We start from the raw sequence: 7,262 nt of genomic DNA, 5'->3' as shown, positions 1-7,262 counted from the left end.
AGAAGTAGCATGTCTGGAAATCAAATACAGGTATTTTTCCTAGATTTCAGATTTTACCTTTTTTTTTTTCAAGTATTGATGAAGACATTCAGCTAGATGCTATAAACTGCTTAAAAAAAAATGTCAGTGAATCAACTATCTTTTAAATGTGTTTGAGGTAGGATAAAGCAAAGTATTCAGGCAGGCATATATTTGCAGAGTCTCTGTAATGATGAAAGGAATAGGCACATGCAAGGACAGAGCCAATAAGAATGTGGTAGAAATATCTTCCTAACTAAATAATAACCTAGCATGTTCTATGTGCGTTTATTTTTTTCCTTTTCATTTTTTTTTCTTCCTTCTGGATTTGCTCCTTCAGGAGATTGATACCTACTTAAGGATAGCAGGTCACCTTGCTTAAACCTCACATACAAGTGGAAAAAAGGATGATTTGATTAATATTGTCTGATGCATAGGTTAAGTTAGAGACATATATTCAATGGTAATGGTTATGAAAAGGTCACAGGAATCTTTTTTTTTTTTTTTTTAAGTAAAGAAAATCCTTAAATGATCATGTCTGCATTTTTTTTTTTTTAATTAAACTTGATTTCTTCTGAAATACCTGCTTTATGGTTACAAGTAAGCCTCATTCTTTACTGTGGAACTAAAATGCTGCATCACTCTTCTGACTCTTTTATAGCTCCGAAGTACTTACAATGCTAACTAAAAGTATCAAGGGAAAATATGTCTCAAGGAACATGCAAGAACACTAGGGTAGAAGCAGCACGAAGGAAGGTTTTACGTTGTCCAATTGTAAATACAGAAGAGTGAATAGCGCCAGAGTTTAGAAGGGGATTGTTTACAGTCTTACGTGATCATTTTCTGTAATAGATTCTAATAACTAGGAGTTACCAAAGCACTATGACTATGTATTTTCCAATGGACTAATATATCTGTACATTGAAATATCCAATGACCTTAGGACAAGGGCCATGAATGTTTATGCTGTGCTAGCTATAACCCCCAAATGTCCCAAACATATACACAAATGCTGACTCACTAAAAAGATGTAACCTTTAGAGATGCATAAAACCTCTTTTGGGATATAAGATGTCTAGGATTTTGTGAAAGACTATTACAGTTTCCCATGATTGCAAGCATAAGCAAGGACATCCTTTGACTGTATTTAAGATCATAAGAAATCACACAAGTGCACTGGCATTTACTTCAAAACTGGAGATGTAGAATTAATTACTCTGGCATCCTCTTTGTGTGTGCATGTGTGTTTACACTTTATTTTATTATCATAAAAAAGGAAAAACACATCTATTGCTGTTTGGTCTTGTAGCCTTTTCCTTATTACTTATTCTATTGGTCATGTTTCATCTAGTACTCCACCCCTGAGCTTTTATTATAACTTGAATGTCAAACCACTCTTTCTGAGCTCAGGGGTACACAAACGTAACATAATAACATTAATGCTTTATTGTCTACATAAATAATGGATTTCTTTTGAAGAGCTTGCAGAAATTTGGAGGAATGCTCTCCTTCCTTTTAATGCATGCAAAGCCAAATGATGCCACAACTCTTTTATACTACTGGAAGTGAGTGCAACTGTATTTTCCAAGGGCCATTTACATGTCTAGAGTAGAGAAGTATGTGGACTGCTTCGGGAAACATTCACACTTGAAGTTCCCGATGAAAACAGCAGTGTTCCAGACTACGAGTGCTTGGTCATAAAATGTATTTCTGTGACAACAGCCGTATAGCACAAGGAACTGATGTGAGAAGGAAAACAGAGAATTGGTTCTATAATGGAACTGCTTTTCATAGACAGAAAAATGTATATTTTTAAGTGAAAATGAGCATTATGTTGACCAAGACCACATCAGCTATCTGTAATGCTGTGGGAAAAACTTGTTCCAAGGATGCAGGAAATATTTGTTCTGCCAAAAAAAAAGATTAAATCAGTTTTCAAAAATATAACAATGTAAAAAATTCTCTTTCCTCTTTACAGACTGGTGCATAAGTTTATAAACCAAGAAATTCAGGTGTGATTCACATCTTGTTCTGACAATTTATTATTACTGATGAAGAGCAAGGGTTTCTGCTGCCTTTGACAACCGGGGATAAAGGGATAATAATGCTTATGAGACCAGAAAAAAAAAAAATGTCAGCAAAAAGCAACATATGCTATTTCACTTTTTCTAGTCGAGTTTTTTTGTGCTGAAAACTCATTTGCACATGACTGCTGTAACAATATCTTTCTAGTGTAAATATCATGCCATAATGCTACTGTTTCTTTCTACAATAGGCATTCACTCCTTCATAACGTAGTGTGTGCATTTTAACCCTCAAAAGTCCATTGAGATGGAAAGTTTCTAGAAACTATTTGTTTCCTAATTAATGTATATTGTTGTCTTGTTTTATGTTTGTGCATAAATATACAGATATTCAATATAGTTTATCATAACATATATAAAACATAACAGTATAAGCTTAGAAGTCCAATTGTATTGAAAGACATTTAAAAATAATTTAAAACATATCAATAAATAGGGAATAACTTTAGAATCACAGTCTTTTCTGAAAATAGTGTACCTGTAGTAGCTGAAGAAGCTAGAAAGAATTCATTTTGTTGGCTTAGTGTATTTGAAGCACTTTACATCTGGACAATTTCACACTTTTTCTTGCATAGTCAGTTTTGATGAAATGTGCCCTGGTTAGACCCCCTGAATGCTATCTTCCCAGGAGTTCCTGATTCAAGCATTTTGTATGGCTCAATTTATGCAATTTCTGTGTGTTCAAGGTTCAGGATATTTGATGTTCTTAAAGACCTAGCTTCTGCAACCTTTTCTTCATATTCAAGTCTTCTTAAAATAAAGACATACTTTAACCTTTCTGGCTCTTGCAGAAAGCTTGAAAATATGAACATGAAAAAATTATGCAGCCAATTAAAAAGACACTGATCTTTACTAAAAAAGATCTCTTCACTCAGGGCCCAAATCATAATTTTCATAGGCAAAGCTTTCCTTGGTATTGCTGTGCAGGTGAGATAATAACACTTGATTTTTGTGGAAGCAAAACCAATTCTTTTTCTTATGTGATGGATAATGCTTTTAGGGATATTTTTCATGTTTCTATTTCAGATGTGTCAGCAGAAGCATTTTAAGAACTATTCAGGTCCACCAGATTATCCATATACTATCTAAAGTAAAATCAGTATTATAGGAAAAGTGCTCAGTTTTTAAATATGGTGTGCAAGTAGAAGTGGTCATTAAAACAAAGTTTGTGTGACATTTTCATAACACTCAGTGTTTCTTCATATAAGGACTTATGTTTTCTGTTATCAGGAAAAGTAGCAAAAATATTTATCAAATGCAGGTTAGGTTTTTGTGTTACATAGATCAACATGGTGATTTACATCATAGAAATGAAACTGTAAATATCTTGGTACTCATGAGTATTGAGAAAACAGCCCCTGTACACATGTACTATGCCTTCTGAGCATTAAAACATGATTGATTAATTTGATACAAAAATTAAGCAATTTGACATTAAAAACAATCCCCAGTTGTCATTGTCACTTCCAATGCATGTGTATTAAAAATAAACAAATTACTAGCTTGTTAGATAAATTAATGGAAATGTTTAAAATTTCTTCCAAACATCCTTCTAATTGCTTTTGAGAATTTCCCTGTGTAGTTGAATACAGTCTGAATAATTTACGATGAAACTCCCCAAATATTCCAGAGATATTTCCAGTTCCCACCCTGATACAGACAATGTAGATGAAAAAAACCTGCAAATAATTATGGTTTTCAGTTTTTAAAAAAATTAGTTACTCAACATTTTCAAAACCATGTTGGTTTTTTTAGTCAATTTTTAAACTTCAGATAAGCAATGTATAATTTTTAAAGGATTTACTTGTGTCTGTTTACTATACAGGGAAGATGGGCTTTTATCTATCTTCCTCAGGAGTGCTGTTTCATCAAACAGCTAAAATTATGAGGTAGACTGAAACCAAACATCAATATTTTTTCCAGAGAAAATAAGTGATAAGAAAAACAAGATAAACTTTTAATAGTTTCCAGATATTAAGATGCAGATTTCAAACCAACTGACACGAACAATTGCTGTCAGGTTTTTAGAAGATCTTGGGTGTAATTTAAGAAATCTTGACCTAAACTGAATTCTTAATTTAAAGAAAAGTTACCCAGGTTTTCAAACCCCCAAATATGGCAAAAACAGTGGGAGTTGTAGTGAGTTGAACCCTAGGATACCTTATCCATGTCACGTAGGTGCTGAAAGAAGAAACCTAATATGAAAAACTGTTTCCGAAATATAACATGAAAATTTTATTTTCCAACCAACTTCATTTCATAAAGATTCCCTTGCTGCCATGTCTTGATCAGAGATGCAGAGTCCCAGTTTATCTAACAGGGAATTGAACCTGCATGCGAATTTTTGGCACTGAGAGAATAGGTGGTATCTGTGGGAAGGCCTATGCCATGTGTGTATGACCACATCATATATGACCCCACACACATATGTAAAGACAAATGAGGAGAAGTGGATACCTGTGAAGGCCTCCACAGGAAGTTCCTGTCTGCAAACTTCAGTGGCAGAAATGGAACAGACATCACCTCTGCTCTGAGACCTCTTTGTGGTGTCTTACCTAATTCCATCAAGAGTATATGAAATACTCTTAACCAGCTCTGACTAGATACCTAAAATTTAGGAATAGCTACTTCCTTGATTCAAGCTTCAACCCTTTCTCACTGAGAAAGCAAAGTTCTTGTATCCTTAACCCTTTATTTAAGGTACTGTAGAGACAATCACCAAACCAGAAAATGTATGAATGAAGCATCTGCTCAAAAATGAATAACAAGTTGTGTGCCCATTTGTATGTGTATATACAGTTACAAAAACCAAGTCATAATTATCTGGGTCACATTGCTGTGGACATTTATGTACATATTTATGTCTGTCACAATGCTTGTGCTAATTTTATATTGAGTGTGGGTACATGTTTGTAGGCTTAAGTGCCTTGTGTTGAGAAGAGCTGAATGAGGAAAAAGAAGACAGAAATTTGTCTTTTCCAGTACAAGCCTAACAGGTCTGCCAGTGATAAGTGGCTCTGAAATGTGTAAGTATACAAAAATATGATAAAAAGATGTGTAACATAAAAAGTGTCATTATATGAACTAAAACTGAATTCTGACTTTTAAGAATCTTTACTCAGATATGAAGATAGAAGTAATATCCTCAGCTTTTCATAACAGATTGAGCTTCATCTTCTGGTTAAGTTAGTGTCAAAGAAGCCCAATAAATTTTATGATGCTTTAATTAGCACTCTCACAAGCTGTTAACATTTTTACTTGCAGTCAAGTGGCATTCAGAGAAGTGGGAAATTCTTCTGCCTTTGAAAATATTATGGTAATCAGTTCTCCTGAAATGGAGAAGTCCACCTTAAAAGCCTGTAAATACATCAATGGAAACTGGATCTGATTCTCAGCAAGGCACATTGGAAACCTACTGTTGAATGAATTCAATGAATAATACTCCCTAAAAATGTAACTTTCCTGTATACTTGCTTCTTATATAAACTGTTAGTTTATTTACACTGTTTTCAGTCATTAAAAATATAATGTCAATCACATGTTCTTCAGTTGTAATCACATTAAATTATAAATTAATGTAACAATTTCCTATGAATTTATGTCTCTTAGTCGATTGACCTTTAAATCAAATGATGTTGATCTTTTCTGCTTTCTGTGCCTGTATCTAAAAGCCTTTCTCACTGAGAATTTTGGAAGTAAGACAAGATGATATAGTTGATTTGAAATACTGTATTCTTCAAACAGGATCAAAAATTATTGGGAGCAAACTTATGAATTTTCAATTCTGATTTCTCTTTCACCCAGTTTATGATTTTTAGGTGATGCTCAATGGGAGCTCTAGTCTTGATTGATACTAGACAGCAGGTTCAGAAGTTACCAGAGGGATATACAGACATACACAAAGACTGTGTGATTACATACACTGTTTTCATCAGAAACAAATGAAAAAAAGATACACAAACTATTCCTTTCAGTATTGTTCAAAGTGATGTGAGAATAGCTGGGGATAAGATGATCTGTTCTCAAGAGAGTAACTTAGAGAGATTGCTAAATGAGGACACATGCACACACAAAAAATTCTTCAGACTTGTTTAAAGCAGAAACACTTTTGGAGGTCAAACCAAAGAAATAATATAGATAACAGCAGAACCTGATCTACTCCAACACTTTTCTTCCTCCAACATGAGAAGGCTGCTAAAACCCACTTCCACCACTGCATTGTAGGTTTCCTGGTTTATCTAAGGCCCTGACAGTAGAGACCTTTTACAGTGACTCTTGTTCAATACTGGTTTCTAGAGGCAGAAGAGATAAGTAATGAGGGGTCATCTCCTTCTATCAGCTTCTGTCCTCCTCTCTTTAGTCCATACTGCAGTCACTCATTAGGTGCCCTCATTTGGGCTGTTAACCACTATAATCAAAAGCACCCAACTGATCAGTCATTGAGCTGAATATTTTAAGTTGAATCACTGCCTAGGGTCCACTGATTAGATCTGCATTGATTATAATGGAGACTTAAACACTTGCTACATATGTGTCATGGTTTGAGCTCAGCGGGCAACTGAGCATCAGGCATCCATTCACTCACCCCTTCCCCCCGAGGTGTGGGAATTAGAAAATAAAGCATAAGGCTCAGGTATTGAGATAAGGACAGGTAGGGGTGACTCACCCATTATAGTCATGGGCAAACAACAGACTCGTTAGGGGAAGAAAAAAAGAACATAAATTTAATTCAGACACTAACAACAGCAACACTTAACAGACAGAGTAGGACAGTGAGAAGCATTACCACATCTTAAAAACACCTTTCCCCCACCCCTCCCTTCTTCCCAGGCTCAGCTTTGCTGGTGATATCTCTACCTCCTCCCCCCAGTGGCGCAGGAGGGCAGGTGATAGGGGTGTGTGTTCAGTGCTGCCGCTTATTCTTCCTCAGGAAGAAGGGGGACGGTGGAACTCCTCCTGTTCTTCCCCTGCTCCACATGGTCCCACTCTCATGAGTGACAGTCCTCCACAAACTTTCTCTGATGTGAGTCCTTCCCACTGAATGCAGCTGTTCCCATGTTGCTCTAGTGTGGGAAACCACAGCATGTTGCAATTCTCTCAGTACTGAACTACAACAGCAGGGGTTGCTTCTCCCCTCAGAGTCCTGGCCTTCTTTGGGTG

This window comes from Tyto alba, unplaced genomic scaffold (assembly GCF_018691265.1).
Source record: "Tyto alba isolate M040663 unplaced genomic scaffold, T.alba_DEE_v4.0 Super-Scaffold_40, whole genome shotgun sequence".
NCBI classification, from domain to species: domain Eukaryota; kingdom Metazoa; phylum Chordata; class Aves; order Strigiformes; family Tytonidae; genus Tyto; species Tyto alba.
Note: the sequence above shows the minus strand (reverse complement) of the source record.